This window comes from Podarcis raffonei, chromosome 1 (genome assembly GCF_027172205.1).
Source record: "Podarcis raffonei isolate rPodRaf1 chromosome 1, rPodRaf1.pri, whole genome shotgun sequence".
Lineage (NCBI taxonomy): Eukaryota > Metazoa > Chordata > Lepidosauria > Squamata > Lacertidae > Podarcis > Podarcis raffonei.
In genome coordinates, this window is record NC_070602.1 from 77,841,583 (window position 1) to 77,858,460 (window position 16,878).

General features: G+C 42.4%; 1 protein-coding gene across 3 annotated transcripts in view; it reads right to left on the bottom strand.

Moving 5' to 3' along the window:
* The window catches only part of KMT5B (lysine methyltransferase 5B), a 32,999-nt gene extending 24,646 nt beyond the window's left edge, over positions 1-8,353 (bottom strand). Inside the window, exon 1 of one of the 3 annotated variants that reach the window (XM_053395434.1) lies at positions 8,092-8,353. The gene's annotated coding sequence lies outside the window, so the exon portion shown is untranslated. The other 2 variants (XM_053395425.1, XM_053395452.1) reach the window with 2 other exon arrangements.
* Positions 8,354-16,878: the final 8,525 nt, after the last annotated feature.

Here is a 16,878-nt window from a genome sequence, read left to right on the forward strand (position 1 = left end):
CACCTGTATTATATCTTCTGGAATAACTTTTTGCAGCACTGGTTCAGTATGAGAAATCATGACAAGAAACTGACTTGAAAAAGATGATTCGTTGTAAGTACATATCTGCAGAAATGTAACTGCACTTCCCAGTAATTACATTTTTGTTAAAAGAGAAAACAGTCTGAAACGCACACAGCAGCACTCTTAGTACTCAAACACTTATCCTTTTTGTAGGTTTGGTGAGGCACTCTGAAAGTAACAAGCAAAGGCAGTCCCTTTCAAGAGTGACTCCAGGCTGAATCTTGATTTGCTGCCTTTCACCAGCTGAGTTGTAGGGAGCCTTATTCCACTGCCTGAACAGAAGGAAAAGAAAAAAGCAATAGTCTGGTCTAATCCATTGTGGACCAGCTACCAAGAGATCCACTCCAAAGCAAAAAGTGAAGGCAAAGTTGGGGATGAGCAAATTCATTTAGAAAGCAGACAGGAACATAAAGGAGTATGAAGCAGGATACAGGAGCAGTATACTGTGATGTCAGCAGAGGGGACTGGATGCAAGTACAAAGTTCAGGAAGAAAGTGTTGCAGAATTTGACAGGCCATCAGCAGTAGTCAGCATCAGTGTTCTACTGGCAAAGCAGCTGTAAAGGCATTGTGGAGCAGAGGTATCTGTATCTAGATCAGTGGTTGAATAATGGTTGATTGTTCTGGGGAAGGGCATCAAGTAAATGCTCAGGTTAACTGTTCTTTAGCATATCCACATAACTGCCTTCAGTCTGGACAAGATGCTTCTGGGTGGGCTTGCAAGCTTGTCCATCAAAGGCTGTCAGTGGTCCCAAGCATTTAATGCAGCAACATTGCTGAAACTGTGGATGTGGTCTCAATGAGTCCCTTTAATGGGAGACCACCAACAGCCCCATAGTAGAATGGGAAGTATATTAAATATTAAAACATGTTTAAAGTGATTTTTAACAGACATGAAAAACGTCCGTCATCTTGATGGTTAGGGGTGTTGAAGCTGTCGGAATGATGGATTGGCCGCAGTCTTATGGCAGTTTCTAGAACAACTGCCTAGCATTGGATGCTTGTCCTAGAATGAGAAGAAATGTTTCAGTTTTATGCAGAATTATTGTCTAGAAATGTGGATGTTGTTCATTCCTGAAGACACAAGAAAGCTGCACAATATTCTCCTGCCCCCCACTTTCCAGAGTACATGCACTGGACTCTTGTGTTGTATGCACCACTAGATGGGGTTTTTTTGGGGGGGGAATTTCAGAAACATTTTTTCCTATAAAATTATTAGCACTATTAGAGCTTTGAGTCCCAACTATTTTAAAAGGTCAAATTGATGGTGAGAGTCCACTGCTCTATGGGAGAGTATCTGCAAATTTGGGGGTGGTCCTTTCCTCACTTAAAACTTATTACCTGCTTGGGTCACAGCAATCAATCAATCAATAGCTAGCTGGAAAGATTTTTTTTTAAAAAATGAATGGGCAAGACCTCATAATCACATTCTATTTTAACTGATCTAGATATCACCTGCTTACGTACCAAACTATCAAGATGGAGGGATCAAAGTCCTGGAAGGCATGATTCTTAAAAACTCTTAAGTTTCTTCACTTTGATAAAATGTACTGGGCCTGTTTCATTTCCCCACCCATTTCTTTCAATTCCCCACAAAATTCTTCCAATACCGATTTCAGATTGTCAAAGAACATGTAGGTATTCCAGCTTTGAGGTCTTCCAAACAGCTACATGTTCTAATGCACAAATCCAGATTGTTATAATTAGAATTACTTACTAATATAGCAGTTTATCATTTTTATTATTCACTGGAGCCAACCATATCCCGATGGTTTGAGTGAACATAGAAGTATCAGTTAAAATAGCCGTATCTTTATTGATATTAAAATTCCACTATGGAAGGTTATGAAAATTTTTAATTGTCTACACACCAACAGCTAATCAACTTTGTGTTTAAGAGAGAAGATAGTAGCTTACAAAATTATTTATAAGTTTAAAATAACTTTTCAGTTTGTGTACCACATATTATGGGATAATGGATTAGTACAGTGGTACCTTGGTTTAAGAACAGCTTAGTTTATGAACAACTTGGATTAAGAACGCTGCAAACCCGGAAGTAGGTGTTTTGGTTTGTGAACTTTGCCTTGGAAGTGGAACATGTTCCACTTCCTGTTGAGTGTGTTCCATTTGTAAATTGAGTCCCACACTGCTATGGGAAAGCACACCTTAGTTTAAGAACGCTTTGGTTTAAGAACAGACTTCTGGAACGGATTAAGTTTGTAAAGCAAGGTACCACTGTATTCATATGTAATAAAGGAAATGCACAGAACTGAATCCACTATTCCTTATCCACCATGGGGTTCATTATTATTTGAAGTATTTAATCCCAAATGAAAGAAAACTGCTAAAAGTTGTTGAATAAAGTCTGTCAAGGCTATTCGCTATGAGTATCACACAAGATCTAATAATCTAGGTAAGAGCAAAAAGCACCTGTAGCAGCTGGAGCGCCCCTCCCAGGGAGCAAACATTGCGCTTTGGAAAACTGTGATTTGAATACTAAGTATCACAGTATTTACATTATTTGCTAACTTTTTTAGTCTGATGTATTGTACCAAACACCAGTGGTTGAAAAATTGATGGGGAGAGGCTATTAATAACAACCTATTTTAAAGGTTCATCAGAAGCAGAATAAATTGTTTAAACTAAAACATATACATCAGCCCAGGTATCCTAAGCCATCCAACAAATACAAACAAAAATGATCCTACCATTTTGTACAAAAAAAAATTGCTTCAGTACCACAAAGCACAGTCCTAGCACCAGAGTTGGTTTAGAATAGGATTCTGTACTCAAGTGTAATCAAAACATTTACAGCTTCTGTTCATCACAGTACTGCAGGTGCTTTCAAACTCCGCTAGTGACTCTTACGTATTCAAACTGTACTAGGAATAAAGGGAGGGGGCAAAGACTGGAAGTTCAACATGTAGCATTCATTTCAGGTCTAAGCTAAACGAAAGAAAAAGGGTGGGAGGAAGGGAAGCAGACTATAGGTCAAAGAGAGTATACATGGAAACAAGGATCTCATTAAAACAGGAACAAGTATTCCACTGATCCCTATAATCCAAGCGCGGACGTTATTTACCCATACTCAATTACTTTCAGTTGAATACCCATTCTGTCCTAATATCCTTTTTACTTAAAACTGAATTGCTGTGGAAGTCTACCTTCAACTTCAGGAAGATAAAGAGTCACAAGATCTGTCCCTTTGACCAGCTTTTTTCCCTTGAGGTTGCCAATGACTCGATATTAAGATGAAGTCAGTGCAATTTAATTACATTATCAATGGTTCAGAATCTTTATAAGAAGACTTATAAATCTTGCTAGAAAAACTACTCACTACAACTGCAACTTGCATACATTTATTGTTGGAAGCAAGGGCCACTGATTTTAAACACAATTAATTGCAGGTAGCTCAATTCTGTAAAATGCTGCACCAGTTTATTTCGTTTATGTCCAATCCTGTATGCGTACCTGTGTACTCCAGAAAATTACAGAGCTGACCTACATGAAGCAGAAAACACCTCTTGACCCAGACCCAGGTCAGCCCAAAGTGATTAACCAAGATGTTTTCCACTTCAAATAGATAAATCCTGCAACTCGCCAGCAAAGTGATAGAGCTGACATGATGCACAAACTGATTGCACTAAATGTAAGGTTGTAACTAGGGTATTTTGCCAGAATCACATCAGCAATAGATACTGCACTTTTGCGCAATCCCATGGGTTAATAGGTATAACAGAGTGGTGCTCTGTCGATACATCACAATGACTGTTTCACACATTTATTTGATCAGAATAAAAAATATTAGAATCATGAAATAATATGGAGAATTTATAATTTAAACACCAAAATATCACCTAGTGGCTAGAATTAAATTAATTTTTTTTAATGAATTAAATGAATTTTTATTTAATCCCTAAATTTAGTATCATCTAATTCTAGGACCTTAGACATTAATGATAATTCGTAAAGTTTATTAATCTAGTCATTTACTAAAGGTAGTTTGGAGGCTGTCCATTTTTGGCAAAAACAAACAAACAAACAAACAAACTACAGGACAAAAGTTTGGTGTATTTTTTCTGTTTTTATGTTATTAGGCTCACTTTGGACAGGTACCAAATACAACTACAACATAATAAGTTCTAAAACAGTACAGAATTTTTTAAAAAACCTGCACACGAAGTGACTTACAGAGATTCAAAAATGAGTTTAAGAAGGCTGTCCTAATCCCTGACAGGCAACAGCATGGCTATGTGAAGTGGCACCAAAAACCACTGCATCCACAGCCCTGTTGCTCACATTAACCAGAGTGGAAGGTGTGGGAAGGGAAAACTGCCCCTATGCTCTGCCATCTCCCAGACTGGCACAGCAAAGGAGTTGGATTGAGCAATTCCACTACTGTCATTTGATGCTAGCAGGGATAGGTCCTGTGCCAGTCCTGCCCCTGCCCCTTTCTGTCTCTGAAATGTCAAATTTCAGGTGTTTCCTCTGGCTACCGCTGGAAGGGGTATTATCAGTGGCTGCTTATACCCACCCTTTGGGAAATTTGGGCACTCCTTGCCAGTTGCCAGCAGGGCTGCTCCAGTGACAGAACAGGGAAGGGCTGGGCAGAGTGGCAACTTTGCTCCATCTAAACCCTCTCCAGCACAGAAGATTGGGGTTTTGGAATGCTCTGCCAATTAGGTTTTGCTACTTTCTTTTAAGTTTTATTTAACTAATATCTCATGAAATGTTATCCACATAGTCAAATCACACAGTTCAAGACTCATCCAACTCAAGAAAAAGCTTCTTAAATTCACTAATAGGCAATAAAGCATTTAAGAATGCATCCTAGACAGGTTTTTACTTTAAGAGCACAAAGAAATGCCTCCTACATTTCCAATGAATTGGCATGAAAAACAAATGCAAAATATAACTTCTGTTATGATACACCATGAACAAACATTTGTCCACAACAATGGTGGATATACTATGTTACTATATTATTTAAATAACTAAGGTAAGCAAGGGAAAGGAATCAATACTGAGACCTAAACAAATGTAAAAATACAGTAGTTGTCGGCCAAATTTATGGCAAGCTACTTCAACGAAATACTTTTCCAATTCTCCACAGCTCAAAAGGGTGTACAATGGGTTCTAATGAAAGATATCACTGTATCTGTTTTGCATCCCTTCAACACAGCTCTCACAAAGAGCAGATGGTCTGAAATCTATCTAGGCTTCATCATTTCAGTAGGTGGGATTCATGTGATTGAATACTGCTCTATTCAATTGCCTAGGCATAGAAACTAGGAGGTCAGAGAGGATTCTAGCCTAACCTCTCCCTAGTACTCTAGTTTTCTGTGTGTAGGCAATAATTCTACCATGTGGGACCCACCTGCAGCCTTCAATAGCTGTTTGTAAGAAATAGTTCTGAGAACAATATATATAGGAGCAGTTTTCAAACCTACAGGGGCACTTTCTGTATTGACATCAGTAAGAAATCCCTGTGCATTGCAAATATTCACCCTAATGGACAACATCATTGCCTTGCATGAACTGATTGAAGAACACAGCCAGCAATCCCATGCAGCTCTATACTGCAGGGCAACAGTGGTTGGGCAAGAGATTAGGAAAGTCTGCTTGTGATCCCAATTAGCTTCTGAGAATGCTAAGATATCCATGAACAGAGTATAAAAATAATCAAACCACTCTACTCCCCATCACCTAGATCTCAGCATTTGCTTGTTCAAGCAAAAGGCAAGAACATAATTCCCCACCAGTAACTCTATCAATTGCTTACCAATACTTGCTTCTGTTTCAAAACAACAATGTTCTTTAAAACAAGCATTTTGGTGGAAATAAAGTTCTGTCTCAGGTGAGCAGGGCTGGGGAACCTGGGGCCCTGAAAGTGTTTTTGGACTCCCAATTCCTTAGCCTCAGCTAGCATGGTCAGTGGTCAAGGAAGATGATGGAAGTTGTAGTCCAGGAACATCTAGAGGGCTGCATGTTCCATACCCCTGTAGGAGATTACTGATCATATTGTATTTAGAAGAAACCGGGTTCATTTTACATATGAAAAAAAAACTAATAAAACCATCAACAAAAAATCATGGAATTTCAGTCAATAATTCAGTCAGTAATTAAAAGACACTCTTTTATATTCATTCTTCAGTGATCAGGTGTCTGTGGTGGAAAAGCCAAAACAAGTTTCCTCGTTTAATAAGCATTTCTGCACACAGCTTTGTTCGAATCTCATGCAAAGCGAAACTAGCCGGCAAATCCTGACAGCTGACAGGATTAGAACAAACTTCTTTTGCAGCTCAGCTGGATCAGGGAGGTAAGTCTACTCTACTTTCCGACCCTTAGCTGAAACTACGGTGCCCCCTAGAGGTCGCCTCTCGCCTTCTTCAAAGGCCGGGAGCAATGCTTCTCCACTCAAGGCAGCCCTGCCCGATCCAGTCACATCTGCTTTCCGTGTCGGGCACCGCTCCCCAACCCCAGCTCAAACGCTGGGAAAACGAGACACCCAGGATCAAGCTGCCTTTTCGCCACCCATCACAGAAATCCCGTGCCAGCTCCACCTCTCCGAAGATCCGCATCCCCTTAAACGCCGAAGCAGCGCAGCAGCAGGAGGAGGGATGCCAGCTGTCACAGCCAACCGGGAGATGGGTGTGTTGCGGGTCTCACAGCCACTGGTAGCCCAGCGCCGTTTTCTGCGGGTGCTTCTAACACCTAAATAGCCTAAGTGGCCCGTCCGATCTTCGGGGGTGGCTCCCCTTCCCCTTCCAGACCCATAAAAGCGGTCCGAAGGCGCCCCGTGCGCAATACCATCTCGGGAAGCCAAGCAGAGGCCTAGGCCTGGATGGGGGAGTCACGGAGGAACCTCCATTAATATGACACTCTAGAGTTCATTGGAAATGCGGACGCAGCGGGCAGGTGTGCGATGAGCAGCACCTGGTGCCAGATCCCCGCTAAGGGGGGGGGGGGAGATGCTCGGAGCACCTCGTCCAAGGCTGGACAGCTGCCCGACTGCTTCCCCAGGTGCGCTTGGTGGCCCTTCTCAAGTGCTGACACGACCCTCTCCGCCACCTCCAAGGAAAGGCTGCCTGGCTCTTCCTGCCAGCCCCGGCCATCCCCATCGCCTCCTTCGCCGCCCGCCCTCCCAGCCCCACCGTATTGTCCTCATCTATGGGCGCCGGAGGGGGAACGAAGCGCACGATGCCATCTCTTTATTTGATGCCCTTTAGAGAAACGAAGCCCCTCCCCACATTTCTGCCCCCGAAGACCCTCGTCTCCTCCGTCACGAGAAGCAGGTCTCCCCCCCCCACTTCGCCAACGGGTAGTCGCCCCACCTCGGGCCCTGCCCAGCCTGAGGGGGCCTCGCTTCCATCCCGCCCCCTCCCCGGAAGGAGTGGGGCCCTCGCCGCCGCCGTGCCAGTTCCAGGACACCCCCCCAACACACAAACACACACACACACCTCCGTCCCCTCCCCTCGTTCCGCCTCCGCCAAGCACTCACCTCCTAGCTGCCCCTGGGCACTGCAGTCCTCTTCGCCAGCCGCGGCCTCGCAGGTCCACAAAGCCTCCGCCGCCGCCGTCCAGAATCTCGGCCAGAGGCGAAAAAAAATAATCATCTATATATATAAAAATAATAATTCCAAGGGGAAAAATGGCGGATTAAAATCCAAGATGGCGGCAGCGAGGGCGAACGATATCTGGAAAAGCTACCTAGAGATCCATCCGCCAGGCCCCGAGAGAAAAAGTCCTCGAGTCCCCTCACGACGACCCTGCGGCGCAGCAACAACAAACCCAGGCACGGTCCTTCCTTCCGCGAGGAACACCGGGCGCCCCGAGCCAGACCCACTGAGGCAAATCCTCGCTGCGCGCTGAAGTCTTTTGTCTTCCTTCCAGACCCCCTGTTTTCCTCGCACAGCCAGAAGAAGCGCCTCCTGCTTGTGTGCTCCAAAAGCGGCGGAGGGACACGGCAGGCTGGGCGAAGACCTCCTTGCGAGAGAGCGGAGGAATACGCCGCCAAAGAGATTCTTACCTTAGCGTTTTAACTCCACAGGCCGGAGCGAGGTACAGCAACCCATCCCCGTTCGCCTCTGCAGTTTCTACACCTCTCCCCGCCGCGGAAGGACACCATGAAGGCCGTTTGCACGCTTACTCGCAAGATTCGATGCGGAGGGATACACATATAAACAAGGCCTGCTCAGTAATAGTTTGAGAACCCGAAAGAAACCATAAAAAAAAATCAATCCGCCCCTTTCCCCGCAGCCCTTTAAATAAGCTGGAGCCTCAAGAGAAGACTGTCAGGGCAGTTTGAGTTGAGTGTAGTTGAGTGTAGATTTGGTGGGTCGTCATACGGCAGGCTACCTAATAATCCTTGCGCGTTGTAACTAGCCAAGCCGAACGTGGCTCACCGGTCATGGCCCACCAGGAACTCGACATGCCTTTGATTTTTGCTGCCAGAAATGGGGTTGTCAAGTCCCTAGATAAGCTGAAGAGACGACATGGTTGATGGGCTCCGTTTGATTTGGGGGCAAGGTGTCCCGCGTTGTGTAGACCTGCGTTACTGTGTCCTGATACAGACCCGCTCCCCCTCCTGACTTCCATCACCAGCTTGGGTGGGGTTTAAAAATCTCCATGACTCCCCCACCCCCAGCTCATCGGGGGCTTTTCTGCTTCATAGGGTCCCCCCTTCTTTTCCTTGTCCTATCAAGTTTATCGAGCAAAAAGGAAGGTGACAGGCATTAGGGTGCTTGTCATCTGGGGAGTCGGGTCTATGCTGTCAGTATGCAAAGCAGCATTTTAAATAAACGCCTCGTGGAAAAAGAATTATTCGCACCACTTTGGGTGTCAAGAGTAAAAATGACTCCCTGTAAATAGGAAGGACCTCGACTGTGCCCTGCTAACATGCCGTGTGCTGTTTGGTGCTACAGTGTTTATAGGCTTCACAAGAGAATATAGCAGCAAGGTGTCCTGCGAACAAATGCCCTTAAAATGAGAGACGAATTCCTTTACTTGCTCTACCCAAGTCCTTCAGTGTGCCTTGAGGGCTACATTTAAAGGGCCTGGCCAGCGTTGATTTGATCGTTAGCATTTGCAAGAGAAAAATGGAAGGTTTTATCTTATCTCTTCCCCTTTCATTGCCATAGATGTGGAAGTCGTCTAGTCGCCGTTTGCAAGCAATTTTGATGCCTCCGAAAGAAAAAGGAAATTAGCTTTTTGCGTATGTTCATTTTAACGTCTGAAGCAGTGAAACTTAGATCGTAGCAGCTACTTCCGTGTTTAGGGGGGGAAATGTATCTTGCAGTTCTGATCGCGGAAGTAGCAGCTGCAATATTCCCGTGTGTCCTCACGTCAAACGTTACACTGTTCATGCAAGTAGGCCTCTTGTGTGAGCAAGTTACTCGCAGATCAGCTGGCTGAGCTAATATCTGCGCCGGCAAGCACTTTGTTTTCTCCTTTCTAAACCCTGTCTAGAGCCCAACAGCATTTCCTCAAGCATTCTCTCCCCCTCCCCTTTCTGTTGTGTATTGAGAAAGAGGGAGGGCATTATGGTAGAGACGTTGCTTTTAATTGCTTCATATTAACATATGAATCAAATAAGATGAATGGTGTGGAATCTGAGGAAAATTTGAACATTCTCCCCATAAGTTCCCAAGGTCATGTGTCAAGAGCACAATTTTACAAATCTTTCAGTATAACTTTCTTTCTAGATTTTACCTGTTGAATTAAAAAACAAAACAAAACAAAAACTTTGGCCTTATGACCACTTTCTCTTCTAATAAGCCACTAACCCTGGGGAAGCCAACTTAAAAACAAACAAACTGCCTTTACTCTAGTGGTACCTTTAAGGGCAGCTTGATATACAGAAATGTAACCAGTGAAGCTTTTTCCTACATAAGGAAAGAATAATCCTGGGAAAAGCTTCATCTGATACATTGTCTGTCACATTGACATTAAAGGCACAGAAGGAGAGCTGGGGTTTGGTGGGTAGGGCAGGTCCACTCAAAACACTGCAGTACACAAAGTCAGGGGCGTGAGTGTTACAGTGTAAGTTACTCAGTTACTCAGTTGCACATATAGCAGGCTGCCTAAACTAGTGTGCAGGAACACTAAGTGTGACAATAGGCAATATGAACTCAGATGCATGTGTGTGTTTTAATGCTGTTAGTGCCCTGATGGATTATGCATTGCATTAACCCACTTCCTATGGATTACCCTGAATTGCCCCAAACAAATAGAGCAGTGCAATGACCCTTGGTCATAATTTTGCAACGTGAAATGGAAACAAGAAGAGGATAACCAGTACAACCCAACTCAAACTTGCATCTTTCTTGAAGAGACCTACTGATGATGTATAATTGTTCTTGTAAAACAGAGGTTTCAGAATTTCTACCTTCAAAACACCATTTCCACATAATCTCAACTCAAGAGAACTGGACTACCATAAATTGTGGCACAAGCAACTGTTTCCATAGCATTGAGAATCTTTATAGTACAGCAGTTCACATACAATACTTGCTGTGGTTCTGTTGTCTGGCAAACAGAGGCCCTGATCTGCTGCACATTCTTAACACACCAATGTATTATTTAGGCTACCTCCCCACAAAGCCAAACAAGTATAGTCCTCTATTGGGTGTCTTCCCATTTAGTCATGGAAAGCTGCTTTATGATGACGTTGGATCTTTGTCGACATCTGGCTACAGGAAGCAATTCCCCTGTTGCTCCTATAGGATGTTCTGCAGAGAAGTCCTATATGGATATTCCATCTCTGTGGAACTTTAAGCTCTGTTCTTTTGACTCACCATCCTTTGATGAGCCTACTGGGATATGGGTCTTTGATGGTAGGAGCTTCCTAGTCTGCAAGGCTGGCTTCTAGTTCAGAGGGAAGACACATCCTTCAAGGAGCTAGTGGTGGTTCTACCTCAGGGTTAAGCTCATTACACCCGCTTAGCTGGATCTGCACCCTCTCCAACTGGGTACGGTAATTAATTGCTTCATGTGCACACACACACACATTCTGCTGCTAGTTTCCGTGACTTTACAATCAGGAAATGAAAATAGTATTGAGCTAATCTCTGGTCCCAAGAATAGGAGAGACAACCGCTTCTCATTTGTTTATGTTTTTGTTTTAAAGGTTCATTGTCATTGACATTTGCACACAGAAAATAAGAACAAGTGACAAATACAAAAATGCTTGAAGACAGTTGTTGAAATGTATTGCATTTATTTAAAAACAGCATCAGAGTTTACAGGTGATCAATACTAGATGGCATTCTCTTAAAAATAAATGCCTGTAATTCATTTGAGGGCTCTACCGATGTGATAAGTTGCTAATATGCAGGCAACGTAATTTGTTAACAGCTGGAACCATCCTATGGGGAAGTACTCCATTGTATTATATCAGGCACTGGAAAGTGATCTTAATAAAATATGGAAATATTTCAATATAACCTTTTGAATGTGTTGATCTTTCACATGTTCCTCAATACAGCCTTTTAAATATGTGGATTTTGCACAGAGGTAATATCTCCAGAGAACGGATGCCTTCTTTTCTCAAAGCAAGCAACAGCAACCCAAATATATTCTCGCATCCACCAATATATGTCCATTTCCCTTTTTTCGAATGGTGTTTATGAGCTGTGACTACTTAAATAAGTTGTAGTATTTTCTCCCCACTCTTTACCTGAAAAAGCTCCTATAGCTGCTTATGTAAGATCAATAACACAAGATAGTCTCTGCCCTCCAGCCGGCTTGCAATCTAAAAGGCAGGACACAAAAAGAAAAGGGAACCAGGAGGAAAGGAGAAAACAAGCACATTCAGGCTGGAATTGAAACAGTTCAGGGAGAAAAAGGCAAAGTGAGTTGGTATTTCAGCAGAGATGTGGGAGCAGGTCTCGTTTCCCTAGTTTTCCCTCTGTTTATGCTGCAGACTTCCAGAATTGAATGTAGATAGATAGGTTGACTACAGCTGCTGTCACACACCACATATTTAATTGAAAGCTGCAACAGTCTGATGAGGAAGAAGAGAACAGCTAGTATTGAGGTGGGGAAAAGGTTCATTCCCCCAAACTAGCAGTAAGCAGGAAATCTACAATATCTGTATACATGCACCTATTTCACAACTTTCCCATGGAAAAAACACAAAGGTCTTAGTGGCTCAGTTGTGACTGGACAAGGGGAGGGAAGAGTTACTCTGACAATAGCAGTTCAGCATATGGATTATTATTATTTTTAACCCCCTGCAATTAACCTTCAATAGACAGTCACCACCCACTGTATTTTTTCTGGATATGCATCCTCCAGCTAAGCCTTACTATACAATGACTTGACAGGTCTCAATTGGCCAGGCTTTTGTATTGTAAGTTTGGAGTCACTAGGGAAATGGAACTAGTGGCCACTGAAGAGACCGCCTCTGTTCCTTTTGGAAATCATGCTGCAGAATCCTCTAATGCAATAATCAAAAATCTATCCACAAGTTAATTCTGTTGTCACTTACATGGAATCCAAAGCATGAAAATATGTCTGCTTCAGGATGAACTGTTAGTCAAACTTTTGAATTGCCATTTCTCCCTCATCATTGAATCTCGACATAAATATCACCAAGCAGCTCTTACTGATGTGCTTGATATTTTAATTAGTTTCATTGTAATACTATGTTTTTGGTCTTCATAGTGCCTTGTGATATTTTATAAGAAAGTGTAGATTATAAATAAATAAAAAATGTTGAAATTTTTTTTAAAGCTCTTTGATGATTATGAAATTGTCTTCCAGGGATCATGGGGAAATAATTAGTATAGCAACCATGTGACCAAAATGAAGGCCTGATCATGTGGTAATATTACTCACAAGTATTTCATAGCTGGAGTTCTAGAAATTTCCCTTTGTTTCTTTACACAGGTGAACACTACTCACTCTAAGTGGTTGGGTCATCAAATGCCAGCCTCTCTTACATCATACCATCATGACGGTCAACAAGCAGCTCTGAGAAAGCTCTTTTGATGAAGTAATTCTTTCCAGAGCCAGCCTTCTGTGGCAGTGTGTACATTTGAAACACAAGATCTCTGAACCTCACAGTTCTCCCCGAGGCCTTTGTCAAATGTTGTGATGATATTAAAATATGGTGCAAAGTTTTATTCAAAGCAAGCTCATCCTCGTTTGGAGTTATATAAACCAGTTGACTATATTGTCTTTGGTGCTAGCTGTGGTTGTACCTTGTCTCTAAACCAATTCTTGCTGTTTTTACTCCTTGTTCCTTTTCTCACTAAGTGGTCAGTTTTGTCTTTTGGAGATTTCGTATAAAGAGAACTCACTTATGGCAGTGATGGAGATAGAGGAGCTAATTTGCTCTCTCTTCATCACATTGATCATTCTGCCACTTCCTCCCTGTCTTGTTAGGACCACATACCATGCTGTCACTTCCTATAAAGTGACATTTATTTCTTGCTCAGTTACCACATGCCAGATGTGGAGGTATTTATCACTATTCCATTCACACTTTTCTTGTAAGTTAGTTCTGACTAAGGGCAGTGTGCTGAAAAAGAGGGGGCTCCTATACCTTTAATAGAAAATAGGTTATTTCAGCACATGTATTAAAGGTGAAGGAGCATCCCACCTTTTTCACCTGGCTATCGTAGTTACTACCCTTCCTCAGCTGCATTTTGCAATACTGACAGTGGAATCATGCACATACCTTCTCGGAAGGAAGTCCCACTGAGTTCAATGAGACTTACTTCCAGGTAGGTGTGAACAGAATTGCAGTCGCAAAAGGTCCAAAACAAAATACAGTGGTACCTTGGGTTAAGAACTTAATTCATTCTGGAGGTCCATTCTTAACCTGAAACTGTTCTTAACCTGAAGCACCACTTTAGCTAATGGGGCCTCCTGCCGCCGGAGCACGATTTCTGTTCTCATCCTGAAGCAAAGTTCTTAATCCAAGGTACTATTTCTGGGTTAGCAGAGTCTGTAACCTGAAGCGTATGTAACCTGAAGTGTCTGTAACCCGAGGTACCACTGTAGTTACTTACTATGAGAGAGTGATAAGGAACTCTCTCTCTGGAATAGGCAGCCTGTAACAGCAACTACCCTGGTTGTGGAACTGGGAAAGTTTGAAACCTTCTCTCATGATAGCCACCTACTGAAGTGACACAATTTATCTATTCAAACCACAGAATTCTACTTTGTAAGTCTCAAAACTTTAGAAACTAATGGGTATAAATTGGCTTAAAGGAGCTAAAGAATTTCCTGAAAGATAGCATTTTGTTTTTGCTTCTGACCCATCACTCTTTGTTTAAAACTTGGAGGGAAAAAGATTCCATTTGTCTACAAGAGCATGCAATTCTCCTCAGGTTGTTTTTCCTCATTTGGCAGACAAGGACTGCCTTGTTTCCGCTTCATCTACAAATAAATCAAGAAATCTGTCAGTGCATGGCATCTGCTTGAGAAATAAGGAGAGAAAAAGAAAATATGTTGATAGAAAATACCTAAAGCTTATAAGGGCAGCATTTGTTTGTTTTTACAATGAAACTGAAATTCCAAATTGTAAACTTTCCCCAAAGACTGCTGAAACTCAACATGAGCTTATTACTTGCCAACGGGTAATTGTTAGTACGTATCTCATCCTGGAGGTTCAATTCTGATTAATTCCTATCAGTGCCTTTGCACAATGTAATTGCTATCCCTGCTAACCTCCGCTGTAACATCCACCTTTCATTCCAGCATCCTTTCCCCATCTCCTTAAGCTCTCCTCTAGCAGCCCCCAAATTCTTACATCCTCCTCCCTCTTGCTCATTCTCCACCACAACTGGTCCCCTCTCTTCAGTTCAGGACTCATCTCTTTAGATCATTATTGGATCATGCTATTCTCTGCAGCTTGGTTGTTGCATTCTAGTTGAGTTATTCTTTTGCACAATTGTTTTCTTAAGCATGTTGCACAAGCCCCACAACCCACCCTTTATTTTGTCCATTATTAAAATCCATTATCTACCACTGGAATTCTCCATTCATTTGCCGTACTCTTGAAAGGATAACTGAATCTTGGAAGGGTTTCCTCCCTGCTCCCTCCTTCTTCTAGTCATTTACTTCCTTGAAACCTACCTATTAACATCATGTGAATCAATAAGGCTAAATGATTTTAAAAGTTCTTTTAGCTCTTAGTTAGTCCCTGATGTACAATTCCACCAGCTGCAACAATAATAGGGCCATTTATTTAAAACAATGAGATAGATCCAATTATAATTCCACTTTGTCTTTTCCCACATCTGGACCAGTTTTGATATAACCCTTTGCATCTTCCCAGTGAAAGTGTGGTTTGTAACATTATCACTTTGCAGTGATTTGTCCAACTTAGTATTTAAAGAGCTCTGGGGTTGGTTTGTCCCTACTCACATCCTTCTCTGACTCAAGAGAGTACCTGTATAATATCAATGGTTTCTGAATCCCTTGATGACTCTTTTCTCAGTACCCAAGTTTCATGGAGTCATTCTAACACTCAGCAACTCAGTTTTCAAAAAAATGATAGAACTAGCAAATTCATGTAGAAAAACCATCCCTGCAGAAGCAAATGATTCTTTAAAAAAGGCGGGGGGAGAAAATGACTAATTAAAGTACAGTGGTACCTCGGGTTACATACACTTCAGGTCACATACACCTCAGGTTACAGACTCCGCTAACCCAGAAATATTACCTTGGGTTAAGAACTTTGCTTCAGGATGAGAACAGAAATCCTGCAGCAGCAGCGGGAGGCCCCATTCGCTAAAGTGGTGCTTCAGGTTGAGAACAGTTTCAGGTTAAGAACGGACCTCCAGAACGAATTAAGTTCTTAACCCGAGGTACCACTGTACCAGTAGCCTGGAGAAGCCTCAAGAGTGCTTTGCCACTCCCCATAGGACAAGCTGGTGTTGCAATTGCATTTTTTAAAGTGAACTACATGGTGTATGAAGAACTACCTCATTTTATCTGTTCTGAATCCCTCAACAGTCAACTTCATTGGAAGACCCCATGTTCTACTATTATGAGAAACGGAGAAAAACTTTTTATAATCCCTTTCCCCACACTATGCATAATTTTATACAATCCTGTTGTGTCCATTTACTTCTCCCCACACTTAGCTTTTTTTCTAAATTGGAAGTCCCAACATTGTAACCTTCCCTCATGGGGGTGGGGCTTCTGACCTTTGGTAATTTTCAAATTTTTAGGATGTGTTTTCCAGACTTCAAAGAACAGCATTATATTTGACTACAAGGAATCAGTATTGAAATCTTGCCTCAGAAACCCCCTTTGCATTCCTGCTACAATGTCATAGCCACTTTCCCAAAGCTGCAATAAATATGAGAATCCTGCTACCATATGGGTGAGATAAAGTCTTCCTCCCCACCTCCAGGAGGAAGGGCAGGAATCAGGTGGAAAAGAAATGTGCCATCAGCCCTGCTCACACTGCTCCAATCTTTGGACACATAATACACAGGTGTGAGGCTGCACCACTGGAATGCGTCTTCCAAGTCATGTCACAGGGCGGGGCCATTGGCAACTTAGCTAAAGAGGCTGTAGGCAATAGCTGGTTATGTATAGCTGCCCTGTAATGTCACTTAATTTGTTCTGGAGAATTGTTTGATTACAGCAGTTTAGCTGTACTTTGGCTCTTATTATTATGACTAATTTATGATTTATTGAAGCCAGCCTCCACGTTATCACTCTGAATTATACTGCAATCGTTCTCTTACTATCTACACTGTAAACAGTACACACAGTGTCTTAATGTGTTGGTTATTATGGACTGAAGAACACCTTAAAATGATGTCCTGGCCCACTTGGAAGACATTTTACA